Source organism: Rhincodon typus, chromosome 24, assembly GCF_021869965.1.
Source record: "Rhincodon typus isolate 14 chromosome 24, sRhiTyp1.1, whole genome shotgun sequence".
Classification (NCBI taxonomy): domain Eukaryota; kingdom Metazoa; phylum Chordata; class Chondrichthyes; order Orectolobiformes; family Rhincodontidae; genus Rhincodon; species Rhincodon typus.
In genome coordinates this window covers 2,884,006-2,898,642 of record NC_063355.1, presented here as the reverse complement: position 1 = coordinate 2,898,642, position 14,637 = coordinate 2,884,006, and positions in this window count along the sequence as shown.

The window sequence follows — 14,637 nt, the reverse complement described above, 5'->3', positions numbered from 1 at the left end:
CAGGGGCCCCCAGCTCCACTGTCACCATCATCACACCGATAACCAGGCGCCCCCAGCTCCACTGTCACCATCACCATACCGATAACCAGGGACCCCCAGCTCCACTGTCACCATCACCACACCGATAACCAGATGCCCCTGGCTCCACTGTCACCATCACCACACCGATAACCAGGGGCCCCCAGCTCCACTGTCACCATCACCACACTGATAACCAGATGCCCCCCGCTCCACTGTCACCATCACCACACCGATAACCAGGGGCCCCCAGCTCCACTGTCACCATCACCACACCGATAACCAGATGCCCCCGGCTCCACTGTCACCATCACCATACCGATAACCAGGGGCCCCCAGCTCCACTGTCACCATCACCACACCGATAACCAGGGGCCCCCAGCTTTGGGCCTACCTCAGTCAGGAGCAGTTGCTGCCGCCACCTCGGCACCACCAAGAGTCCCCAGTCTGAGCCTACCACAGCCAGAGTTTGAGACTCTGCTGCCAGGCCAGGCCAGGAGTCCTGCTCCAAGGGGTCACCTTCTCTGCCACTGCCGACAGGAAGAAGATGAAGAGAAAGAAAGTGATCAATAAAGGGTAAGGCAAGAAGAGAGGAAGTGGCCAGGCTCAGGAGCACAGCCTACTTTGCCAGCAACGCCATCTTGAAGGTGGCAGATACCCAGCTCAGGGCAGACTCTATAACACAGTGAGGTGCAGGAGAAGGTGTTGCAAAACTGGCACCAGAGTCTCCATCAGTGGACATGGGACGCAGCTGTGTTTAGGTCAAAGGTTGGACTGTGTGGATGATGCACAAACAGGAGAATTCACAAGCTGTAACAGAGAATGTGACTATACCTCTTCAAAGAATCCCTACAGTGTGGAAACAGGCCCTTTGGCCCAACAAGTCCACACCAACCCTCAGAGCATCCCACCCCAGACCCATCCCCCTAATCTACACATCCCTTAACACTACGGGCAATTTAGCACGGCCAATCCATCTTTGGACTGTGGGAGGAAACCAGAACACCTGAAGGAAACCCGCAAACTCCACACCCAAGAATGTGCAAACTCCACACCCAAGGATGGATTTGAACCCAGGTCCCTGGTGCTGTGAGGCAGCAGTGCTAACCACTGAGCCACCATGTCGTGGATCTACTCTGGGTCTACACAGTTTCCTGAGAGAAATGCTCAGGCATGTATAAAGACTGTTCAAACGTCAGGAGTTTGCAAACAAACAATGAAGGTGTCAGAATTCAAGCTTTAGAAGGAAACATCAGACTTCAAGGAATTCTGTGGGTTTTTTTTTGTTTGTACACAGGCTGTGGGTCTGGAGTCACATGTAGGCCAGACCAGGTAAGGATGGCAGTTTCCTTTCCTAGAGGACATTATTGAACCAGATGGGTTTTTCCTGACAATCGACAACAGTCTCATAGCCTCACCCTGGGAAAATGCATCTTTGAACCCATGGTGACAGTTAGTGAGAAAAGTCGAGTTTGATTATTCTGTTTCATATTTTTTGGACCAGGGACAGAGTATCATGGACAGTTCTCCTGTCTAGTGAATTGTGGTGAATGCATTGGCTGAATAGAGTTTCACAACATTGTTTTTGTTGAATTTGTACCAATTATCACAAGGCTTCCAGCCACAACTCATAGCTATAGGCTTCAGTTTCTACTTTATCTGATAAAGATTTTAGAGCCCCTGTATTGAAATACTGTCCCCTGAGAACAGGACAGGACAAATGGCTGGAGGAGTGAGAGGAAGAATCGAGTGATATGGTGAGAAGGAGGATACATGGAGGAAAGAAGCAGCGAGGAGGTGGGAAATAGGATTGATGGACACTGGACTGAGGGGTTTGGTGAAGAGGTAGACTAGCAGGGTAGAGGAAGTGGGAATATGGAGTTGAGGAATTGGAATACGGGGTTGATGAAGTGGGAACATGGGGTTGATGAAGTGACAAAGTCGGGTTGAGGAAATGGGAATTTCAGGTGCTCATACCCATATCCGTTTATATTTACATCAGTATGTAAATAGTCCAACTCGGGAAGGGGCCATACTGGACCTGGTGTTGGGGAATGAGCCCGGCCAGGTGGTTGAAGTTTCAGTCGGGGATTACTTTGGGAATAGTGATCACAATTCCGTAAGTTTTAGAATACTGATGGACAAAGGCGAGAGTGGTCCTAAAGGAAGAATGCTGAATTGGGGGAAGGCCAACTATAGCAAAATTCGGCAGGAGCTGGGGAATGTGGATTGGGAGCAGCTGTTTGAGGGTAAATCCACATTTGATATGTGGGAGGCTTTTAAAGAGAGGTTGATTAGAGTGCAGGACAGACATGTCCCTGTGAAAATGAGGGCTAGAAAGGGCAAGATTAGGGAACCATGGATGACAGGTGAAATTGTGAGACTAGCAAAGAGGAAAAAGGAAGCATACATAAGGTCTAGGCAACTGAAAACAGACGAAGCTTTGGAAGAATATCGGGAAAGTAGGACCAATCTGAAACGAGGAATTAAGAGGGCTAAAAGCGGTCATGAAATATCTTTAGCAAACAGGGTTAAGGAAAATCCCAAAGCCTTTTATTCATACATAAGGAGCAAGAGGGTAACTAGAGAAAGGGTTGGCCCACTCAAGGACAAAGGAGGGAAGTTATGTGAGGAGTCAGAGAAAATGAGTGAGATTCTTAATGAGTACTTTGCGTCGGTATTCACTGAGGAGAGGGACATGACGGATGTTGAGGTTAGGGATAGATGTTTGATTACTCCAGGTCAAGTCAGCATAAGGAGGGGGGATGTGTTGGGTATTCTAAAAGGCATTAGGGTGGATAAGTCCCCAGGTCCGGATGGGATCTATCCCAGGTTACTGAGGGAAGCGAGAGAGGAAATAGCTGGGGCCTTAACAGATATCTTTGCAGCATCATTGAGCACGGGTGAGGTCCCGGAGGACTGGAGAATTGCTAATATTGTCCCCTTGTTTAAGAAGGGTAGCAAGGATAATCCAGGAAATTATAGACCGGTGAGCCTGACGTCAGTGGTAGGGAAACTGCTGGAGAAGATACTGAGGGATAGGATCTATTTACATTTGGAAGAAAATGGGCTTATTAGTGATAGGCAGCATGGTTTTGTGCAGGGAAGGTCATATCTTACCAACTTGATAGAATTCTTTGAGGAAGTGACAAAGTTGATAGATGAGGGAAGGGCTGTAGATGTCATATACATGGACTTCAGTAAGATGTTTGATAAGGTTCCCCATGGTAGGCTGATGAAGAAAGTGAAGTTGCATGGGGTCCAGGGTGTACAAGCTAGATGGATAGAGAACTCACTGGGCAACAGGAGACAGAGAGTTGTAGTGGAAGGGAGTTTCTTAAAATGGAGAACTGTGACCAGTGGTGTTCCACAGGGATCCGTGTTGGGACCACTGTTGTTTGTGATATACATAAATGATCTGGAGGAAGGTATAGATGGTCTGATTAGCAAGTTTGCAGATGACACTAAGATTGGTGGAGTAGCAGATAGTGAAGGGGACTGTCGGAGAATGCAGCAGAATATAGATAGATTGGAGAGTTGGGCGGAGAAATGGCAGATGGAGTTCAATCCAGGCAAATGCAAGGTGACGCATTTTGGAAGATCCAATTCAAGAGCGAACTGTACGGTAAATGGAAAAGCCCTGGGGAAAATTGATGCATAGAGAGATCTGGGTGTTCAGGTCCATTGTACCCTGAAGGTGGCAACGCAGGTCGATAGAGTGGTCAAGAAGGCATACAGCATGCTTTCATTCATCAGACGGGGCATTGAGTACAAGAGTTGGCAGGTCATGTTACAGTTGTATAGGACTTTGGTTCAACCACATTTGGAATACTGCGTACAGTTCTGGTTGCCACATTACCAAAAGGATGTGGATGCTTTGGAGAGGGTGCAGAGGAGGTTCACCAGGATGTTGCCTGGTATGGAGGGCGCTAGCTATGAAGAGAGGTTGAGTAGATTAGGATTATTTACGTTAGAAAGACGGAGGTTGAGGGGGGACCTGATTGAGGTGTACAAAATCATGAGAGGTAAAGACAGGGTGGACAGCAAGAAGCTTTTCCCCAGAGTGGGGGACTCAATTACTAGGGGTCACGATTTCAAGGTGAGAGGGGAAAAGTTTAAGGGAGATATGCATGAGAAGTTCTTTATGCAGAGGGTGGTGGGTGCCTGGAACGCGTTGCCAGCGGAGGTGGTAGAGACGGGCACGATAGCATCATTTAAGATGTATCTAGACAGATACATGAATGCAGGGAGCAGAGGGATACAGATACTTGGAAAATAGACGATAGGGTTTAGATAGAGGATCTGGATCGGCGCAGGCTTGGAGGGCCGAAGTGCCTGTTCCTGTGCTGTAATCTTCTTTGTTCTTTGTTGTTGTTGTATGTTGCTTCAGGGTCTGAAGCACACTGATGCACGCTGGAAATGTTTATCTGAAAGTGAGTAATTTTGAGCCTTTTCAAAAGGCTGCCTTGGGATTTGCAGTCAGTAATCTCATGGGTACCATATTCATCTATCCCATGACCTTGACTGCTCTGTGCCTCTCTGTAAGATTGAATATTGGGCTTCCTCCCGGAAGCAATCCACAAAATAATCTCTGGAGACTCCTCACTGTGCTCTGTTTACTGGAAGCTACAAATGGCATTTTTTGGTTTTTAAAATATTTACATGCTGCCAGAATGATCATCTACATATCATTTCCTGCTGTCTTCTTTAATCTTTCTTGTTTCTTCTCTCCTTTGAAGTGTTATCCTTTGTCAATCAATAACAAAACCGGTGATTACTTGGTCAACGAGGAGGGCCTTAAAAGAGGAGGGGGAGGCACGGAGGTTTAGGGAGGGATTCAAGAGCTGACGTCCCTGAAGGTAGAGAACTGGAGAAGCACAAAAGGGTATAACCTGAGGGGTAAAGAGTTTCAGGACAGTATTACTGTGGCAGAATAAGGACACAGATATCAGGCAAGGAGTCTGAGGCCCAGACTGTGGTGCCTGCGGGCAATGCCCTGGGCTCAAACATCTTCACCTATGGCTTTCCACCCAATGTGAGGTTCAGAATGGGGACGCTTACATGGTGTTTACTTCTATTAGCAACTCCTCAAATACTGAAGCAATTTATCTCAACAAGTCGTATGGAGGCTTGGGCTGATAGCTGCCAAATAACATTCGCGCCACACAAATGCCAAGCAATGACCATCTCCAACAAGAGACAATCTAACCACTGCCCCTTGACATTCAATGGTGTTACCATCACTGAATCCCCTACTATCAACATCCTGGGGATTACCATTGACCAGAAACTCAACTGGACTCACCACATAAACACAATGGCTATAAGAACAGGCCAGAAGCTGGGAATACTGCAGCGAGTAATTCACCTCCCGACTCCTCAAAGCCTGTCCACCATCTACAACTGGGAATCGCTAAAATTTTCAATTTAATCCTATGTATCTTACTTCTGCTCACTTCAAACTTGGAATTCTTTATAAACATTGATTTAAACTTAAGAGTGACTGTGCTTTGATTAACTCAAAACGAGGCAATTATGCAATTAGTTGCGATAACTTTCTAACCAGCAGGTGCACATTGACATAAAGAAATCATACAAACCCTACAGTGTGGAAGCAGGCCATTTGGCCCATCAAGTCCACACCAACCCTCTGAAAAGCATCCCACCCAGACCCATCCCCCTACCTGATCCCTGTGCCCTGCATTTCCTATGGTCAATCCAGCTAGACTACGTGTCTTTGAACTGTGGGAGGAAACCGGAGCAAACCCGCACAGACATGGGGAGAATGTGCAAACTCCACACAGACAGTCACCTTAGGGTGGAATCGAACCCAGATTCTATGTGCTGTGAGGCAGCAATGCTAATCACTGAGCTACCATGTCATCCTTACATTATGATGAAAGAAGGGAAGTATTTGTGGTGAATGAGCACAGATGTTGTTGCAGGGATCCACCATGAGACTGAATTCAGCCTTATCTCCCTTATCCTCCACCTTGAACTTGTATCCTCTAGTAATTGACCCCTCCAACCTGGGAAAAAAGCCTCATACTTTCCACTCTATCCATGCCATTCACAATCTTATAAACTTCTATCAGGTTGCTCCTCAAACTCCTGCATTCCAGTGAAAACAAGCCCAGTCTATCCAACCTTTCTTTATAGCTAAAATTCCCCATACTAGGCAACATCCTGGTAAAACTTTTCTGTACCCTCTCTAAAGCATCCATATCCTTCTGGTAATGTGGTGACCAGAACTGTATACAATATTCCAAGTGTGGCCTAACGAAAGTTCTGTAAAGCTAAAGCATAACTTGCCTATCCTTATACTCAGTGCCCCTTCCAATGAAGGCAAGCATGCCATAGGCCTTTTTTATTACCACATCTACCTACGTTGCCACCTTCAATGATCTATGGACCTGCACACCCAGATCCCTCTGCATATCAATACTCCTAAAGGTTCTGCCATTCACTCTATAACTTCCACCTGTACTTGATCTTCCACAATGCATCACCTCACATTTGTCAGGATTAAACTCCATCTGCCATTTTTCTGCCCATGCCTCCAACTGATCTATATCCTGCTGTATCCTCTGATCGTCCTCCTGATTATCCGTAACTCCACCAATCTTTATATCATCCGCAAACTTACTAATTAGATCAGCTACGTTTTCCTCCAAATCATTTATGTAGATCACAAACTGCAGAGGTCCCAGCATTGATCCCTGTATAATACAACTTGTCACAGCCCTCCATTCCAAAAAACATCCTTCCACCACTACCCTCTGTCTCCTATGACTACGCCAGTTCTGTATCCAGCTTGCCAGCTCACCCCGATACCATGTGACTTCATCTTTTGTACCAGTCTGTCATGAGGGACATTGCAAAGGCTTTACTAAAGTCCATGTAGACAACACCACTGCTGTTCCCTCAACAATCATCTTCGTCAGCACTGCAAAAAACTCGATCAAGTTAGTGAGGCACGAGCTCCCCCGCATGAAACCGTGCTGTTTATCACTAATCAGTCCATTTGCTTCTAAATGCGTATAGACCTTGTCCCTGAGAATCTTTTCCAATAATTTCCCTACCACTGTTGTGAGGCTCACAGGCCTGTAATTTCCAGGATTATCCCTGCTACCCTTCTAAAACAATGGGACAACATTAACTATTCTCCAGTCCTCTGGAACTTCACCTGTGGCCAAAGAGGGTACAAAGATGTCTGTCAATGCTCCAGCAATTTGTTCTCTTGCCTGTCTCAGTAGTGTGGGATAGATCTCATCAGGACCCGGGGACTTAACTAACTTAATACTTATTAGGACGCACAACACCTCTCACTTTTTAATAGCAATTTAGTTTAGAAACTCGACACTCCCTTCCCTGAGATCACCCTCCACCAATTCCTTCTCTTTGATGAATACCAACATAAAGTATTTGTTTAGAACCTCACCTACCTCTTCTATCCCCACATATACATTCCCTCCTTTGTCCTTTAACTCTTCCCCTGACTATCTTCTTGCTTTTTATATATGTATAAAAAGCTTTGAGATTTGCCTTAATCCTGTTTGGTAACAACTTTTCATGACCCATTTTAGCCCTTCTAATTCCTTGTTTAGGTTATTTCCCATTTCCTTATATACTTCAAGAGATTTGTCAGTTCCAACCTCCCAGACCTTACGTATGCTTTCTTTTTCTTTCTGATCAAGGTCATAACATCCCTGGTCATCCAAGGTTCACGTAACTTGCCATACCTATCCTTCATTGTCGCAGGAACGTGATGCTCCTGAACTCTTATCCATTGCTGTTTGAAATACTCCGATATGTCTGATGTGGATTTGCCCTCAAACAGCCACCTCCAAACAACAATATCCAGTTCCTGCCTAATATTGTTGTAGCTCACTTTCCCCCAATTTAGCACCCTCACCCTAGGACTGCTGTTATCCCTATCCACGAATATCTTAAAACTCACAGTATTATGATCACTACTCCCAAAATGCTCCACCGCCGAAACTTCACTCACTTGGCCAGGCTCATTTCCCAAAACTGTGTCCAGTTTAACCCCTTCCCTAGTTGGACTGTTTACATACTGTGTCAACAATCCCCCCGAATGGTCCTTACAAATTCTGCCCCATCCAAGCCCCTAGCACAAAGTGAGTCAAAGTCAACATAGACGAAGGTAAAATCACCCACCACAACAACCCTGCTGTTTTTACATCTTCTTAAAAATCTGTCTACATATTATCCTCTCTATCTCTTGCTGGCTGTTGGGAGGCCTATAATATACCCCCAACATTGTGATTTCACCTTTTCCTACTCCTGAGTTCTACCCATATTGCCTCACTGCAAGAGTCCTCTGATGTATCCTTCCTCATTACAGCTGTGAGATACTCCTTTACCAGTAATGCAATTCCCCCACCCCTTTTACATCCGTTTGTATCACACCTGAAACATCTAAATCCTGGGACATTCAGCTGCCAGTCCTGTCCCTCTTTTACTCAAGTCTCTAATCACAGTAATGATGTCATTTCACCTAGTTTTGAGGGTTTTTTGAGTCATATATTTGAGCCATATTTTGGACATATTACACTTGATCCTTTCATCCACATTGTTGATCTATATTGTGAAGAGCTGGGTTCCAAGGATTGATCTCAGTGGTACACCACTAGTCACTGTCTTCCATTCTAAAAATGACCCATTTATTCCTACCGTCTGTTTCCTGTCTGTCAGGCAATTCTCAAATCATACTAACATAGTACCATCAATACCCTTGGCTTTACACTACAGCCTTGGTGGTGGGACTTTATTAAAATCTTTCCAAAAGCCCACACCCATTCTCTCTTAACTCTTCTTACATCCTTAAAAATCAATTTCCTTTTCATAAATCAAGTCAATCTTCTGTAATCCTTTCCATATTTTCTAAATTGCCCGTTATTGATGCCAAGTTAACTGATTTGTAATTTCTCATTACGTCTGCCGGGACAGTTCTAGAATCAATAGAATTTTGGCCAATACATCCACTGTTTCCATGGTTACCTATGGTAGTACCCTGAGATGGAGATTGCCAGGACCTGGAGATTCATCAGTTTTCAGTCCTATTATTCTTTCTCCCGCTTCTTTTTAATCAATCCTACTTTCCTTCATTTCTTCCTTCCCAAAAGTCCCTTGCCTCCATTGTACTTTTGAGAGGTTTTTTGTGTCTTCTTTTGTAAGGAAAGAACAGAAGTAATTGTTTAATTGTTCTGCCATTTCATTCTTCGCTATTATTCATTCTCCTGTGTTGGATTGTAAGGGGTCTACTACATTTGTCTGCTTTTATCTTTTAATAGAAGGTCCTATGGTCTGCTTTTATGTTTGTCACATGTTTACTTTTATGCTCTAATTTTTTTCCCTCTTAAGCAACCTCTTGGTCGTTCTTTGCTAAATTCTAATGTGCTCCCAGTCCTCACGTTTGCTACTTTTTCAAGAAATTTTACATGATTTCTCTCTTTAGATCTCATACAATCCTTAATTTCTTCTGTTGATGATTAGTCCTTTATCTATTTGTGTATTTGTTATCCTAAGGAATGTATAATTTCTGCAATGCATGCATTTGTTCCTTAAGTAACAATCATTGTCTGTCCTTTTAATGAAGTTACTGAGTCTATTACAGCCAACTTGCCCCTCATACCTTTATAGTTTGCATTGTTTAGATTTAGGACCCTGGTTTTCAGATTGGACTGCTTTACCTTCTATTCCAATGAAGAATCTTATTATGTTTGTGGTTATCTTTGCCTAAAGGACCTCTCGAACCAGATTGTCATGCCAAATCTAGGAGTCCTTAAGTTGGTTCCTCAACGTACTGCTCTAAAATCCCTTGTGTACTCAGTCCTCAGAGGTTACGAACTGACCACACAGTTCCTCAGAACCCTTGGTGGGTCAACGGTGGTGGTCAAGGACAGACACACTTCAGCACTGAAGGAAGCATGGCTACCAGGTTGTACACAGCAAGATCCCACAAATGGTGTTGTGATCACAGCCAGATAATCTGTCGTTGCTGCAGATGGTCGAGGGTTAATCCCTAGCCATGCTTTACAATTAGACTCAAGATATCTTGCTGTGATTTCTTTACATGTGATTCATTGCCTTACAACATACAACATTAAATAGTAAAATTCATATGTGGGCTTATGGGTCATCAGGGATGTTAATGGTCAGTGATAAAGAACAAAATCTTCTCCTAACCAGCCTTTACATCAAAATCTCCATATGAGTAAACGGGGAAATTTGGACTGTATGACTGTTTGAGACAATCATGCTGACTTATCTAAACGATCTGGAGATGGAATTAGTGCTTCCAGATGTTGTCGGAATTCAGTGGGGAGATTCCTTTAATTCTGCATTCGCTTCATTTCTCACTAAATGATCAGTTAATCATCCAGATTCCTTCAAGAAGTGAGAGATTTGTCTGTGTGATGATGGGGGGGAGGTGGATGGTGAGGGGGTAATTTTGGATTTTCCCTGTCACACAAACAAGATCGGTGACTGAATTTTAGGCTATGTGTCAGAGTTCCACAGAAACCTTTATTTGCAGGATCAGGGTGCTTTGGAGGTCAATGGAAAAAGCTAACAATGGAAGATGGGATACAGGCTGCATTCCCATGACAACACCCTGATCAATTGGAGACCTCTGGGCCCTGGTCTGAGAATGACAATTGACAGTTAACTGCTCCTGCTGCACATCTCCTTTGCCAACAATGGCCCAGCCAATTAGTGCCCTCTTCTGGCACTTTCTAAATTGGTGGTCCTTTCTTCAAGTTGCCCATTCCCGACCCGACAAGGAGCTCTGACCTGTCGGATGGTATTTTCTCCGGGTCTGAGTGACTTGGGCTACAGCGAGATGTGCAACGAGACCCACCTTCATGTCAGGTGAACCTAGCTCCATTGTTTATGCTTTTCACAAAGTGGTGTGATGAGTTCCTCACTAGGCCCTAATCTGATGTCAACCACGTGACTTCTGCTTCTGGCCATGTGACCGCTCCTGTACACACAGCCAATCCTCCAGCTACGGCCTCTACCCCTGCCCCCAGCTCCACCTCTACACCCAACTCCAGCCACTAGCCCTGCTGGGTATTCACCATCCCCACACCCCCCCAGACCTCCCCCTCACTGAGGATGAATGGTTAGTCCTCAGCAAAGGACTCACCTTCATTCCCCCGCGCCCACACATCAATGAATTCCGTTCATGTCTGGATGTTAAATTCTGTTTTTACCGCATCCGCCTCCACACCTATTTCTTTGACCAGGAATCTAACCCACCCTCTGCAGACCTCCCTTCTCCCACCTCCAGCAAACTCCATCTTCCTGGACACCCCCTCCCGGCCTCCTACCCTCCCTTGACCTCTTCATCTCCAACTGCCTCCACGTCATCAATTGCCTGTATCTCTCCCCAACCCCTCTCACTTATTCCAACCTCTCCCGCTCGGAGCACGCAGCTCTCCGCTCCCTCTGCTCCAAGCTGAACCTTAAACCCGCCGACAAGGGGATAGGGGTGAGAGGGGAGCGCAGTGGTAGTATGGTGAATTGACCTCTACATCGCTGAGGCCAGGCGCCAACTCTCGGACACCTCCTCCTACTGTCCCCTTGATCACCAAGCCATCATCTCCCAGACCATGAACAACCTTATCGCTTTGGGAGATCTCCCGTCCACAGCTTCCAACCTGATAAATCCCCAATCCCGCCCTGCCCGTTTCTATCTCCGACCCAAAATCCATAAACCTGACCGCCCCAGTCGACACATTGACTCTGCCTGCTCCTGCCCCACCGAGCTCATCTACTCCATCCTTGACTCCATTCTTTCCCCTTTGGTCCAGGAGCTCCCCACCTACATTCGGGACACAACCCACGCCCTCCACCTTTCCCAACACATTCAACTCCCCAGCACCCAACACCTCATCTTCACTATGGATGTACAGTCCCTGTACACCTGCATCCCCCATGAGGATGCCCTAAAAGCCCTCCACTTCTTCCTTTCCCGTAGGCCGACCAGTCCCCCTTCACCGACACTCTCATTCACTTGGCGGAACTGGTCCTCACTCTCAACAATTTTTCTTCATTTCCTTCCACTTCCTACAAACCGTAGGTTTGGCTATGGGCACCCGCATGGGCCCGGGCTGTGCCTGCTTCTTTGTAGGATTTGTGGAATAGTCCCTTCTTCAACAACTACAATGGCACCATCCCTCACCTCTTTCTCCGCTATATAGATGACTGCATCAGTGTGGCACCGTGCTCCCATGAGGAGCTTGAACAGTTCATCAACTTTGCCAACATCTTCCACCACACCCTCAAGTTCACCTGGACCATTTCTAACACCTCCCTTCCCTTCCTGGATCTCTCTGTCTCCATCTCCGGTAACCAACTCACCACTGACATCCATTTCAATCACACTGACTCCCACAACTACCTCGACTACACCTCCTCTCACCCACCCGCCTGTAAAAATGTTATCCCACACTCACAACTCCTTCACCTCTGCTGCATCTGCTCCCAGGATGAGGCATTCTACTCTAGGACATTCCAGATGTCCTCCTACTTTAGAGACCATGGTTTCCCCTCCTCTGTTATTAAGGATGTCCTCAACCGCATCTTCTCCATTTCCCACACTTCTACCCTCAAAACCCGTCCCCCCAGGACAGAGTCCCCTTGGTCCTCACATACCACCCCACCAACCTCTGAATACAACACATCATCCTCCGACATTTCCGCCACTCACAATCAGACTCCATCACCAAAAAGATATTTCCCTCCCCACCCCTGCCACTTTCTGTAGGGACCTTTCACTCTGCAACTCCCTCGTCAGCTCCACACGCCCTACCAACCCCTCCACCACACCTCATACCTTTCCCTGCAACCGCAGGAGGTGCTACACCTGCCCCTACATCTCCCCTCTCCCCTCGATCCAAGGCCTCAAATAATCCTTCCAAATCCGGCATCTAACCTCATCCACTGTATCCTTTGCTCCTGATGTGGTCTCGTCTATATCGGGGAGACCAAACACAGACTCAGGGACTGGTTTGCAGAGCATCTGTGCTCTGCACACGCCAACCAACCCGACCTTCTGGTTACCATCCACTTTAATTCCCCCTCCCACCCCCCTGGTGACATGTCCAGCCTTGGTGTCCTCCACTGTCACAGTGAGGCCAAGTGTAAACTGGAGGAACAACACCTGATATTTCACCTTGGGAGCTTACAGCCCAATGGCCCCAATATTGACTGCACCAGCTTCAAAATCTATCCACCCCCGACCAGTCCATCTTCCTACACACCTATCCACTCCAACCTTCCCACTGATCAACCATGATAACGCCCTTGGAATAGTCACCTAGTTCCATCCCACCTACCCTCCCCCCAAGCCCACTCCCTCTATTTATTTCTGGTCTTCCCTTCCCCTCCCCAGTCCTGATGAAGGGAAATGTTGACTTCCCCGCTCCTCGGTTGCTGTCTGACCTGCTGCGCTTTTCCAGCTCCACATTTATTGACATTATTTGTTAAATACCTTGTTAATGCCACACCTTGACCCCATTAGTATTCAGCTTTCCATCTGACCAAGTTCACAGCTTGTTCTGAGTAACGTCCATGTTCCACATTGGGACAGAAACATCTCAGGGTTTGCTCCACGGGCACTAGCCGTACGCTCCCCACATCCATGGACATTGGCATCCGATGTGTACCAGCCTCTGAGAACCCCCACTGCACACGTCTGATCCAATTACTGTCTGCTTCCAGACTTCAGTGCAGCCGCAGGAACTCTCACTGTAACTCTGCAACAAGGGCACTGTGTGCTCAGGGGGACACACCCAGCTCATCAGCTGTGTCAGGCTGTATCTCCAAGCTCTTTGCTCACTGTCATAGTGGTCACTCACTCTCAGCCTACCTGGATGCCCACAGCACCCCAGCATGGCATTCCCTTCCCTTTTTACACTCACCCCCTCAGCTAGAGGTACCAGGCTGATGTTACTACTGTCTTGTTGTACCATTTACTGCAGACACAAAGGAAGGAAACTTGTCAGCAGGCCCAGCCTTCAGATCAGCGGATCCTGACTCACTAAGTCAAGGGTGACCTGTCAGACCAGCCCTGGACCTGAATGGGGGAGTCAAAACCAGCATTCTTTCAGATAAAAAGTGAGGAGATTAATGTCGGACTGCACAAAACCTGTCTTGAGTCTTCTGTCCTATTGAGGGCTGTCTTCCTCCTGGACTGTGAGAGAGGTAGGCATTATGAAAATGAAAGTGGGGGGTACAGCTGTTACTGATGGTGGAGGTAGGAGGTGTGTCCCAAGTGAGTGAGTGGGCAGCACAGAGGGCACGCAGGGTTAATGGTGTCAGGGCCTGGGTTGGGTGAGAGTGAGTGAGGGAAGATGGAGATGGACTGAGAGTGGTAGAGCATGAGGCTTGGTGGGAGAGGGGTGCAGGAGCAGAGAGAGAGGGTGAGGTATCAGGGGGAAGATGGCTGCAGTTTTGCGAGGGAGTGGAGAAGGCCATTGACCTTGTTCCTACAGCACTGGCCATTCCTCCAGAATGGCTGAGACTGCTCGGAACTGGGTGGTAACCTCGGACCAACATGGGTATGGCCTGGTGTCACAGCCTCCACTG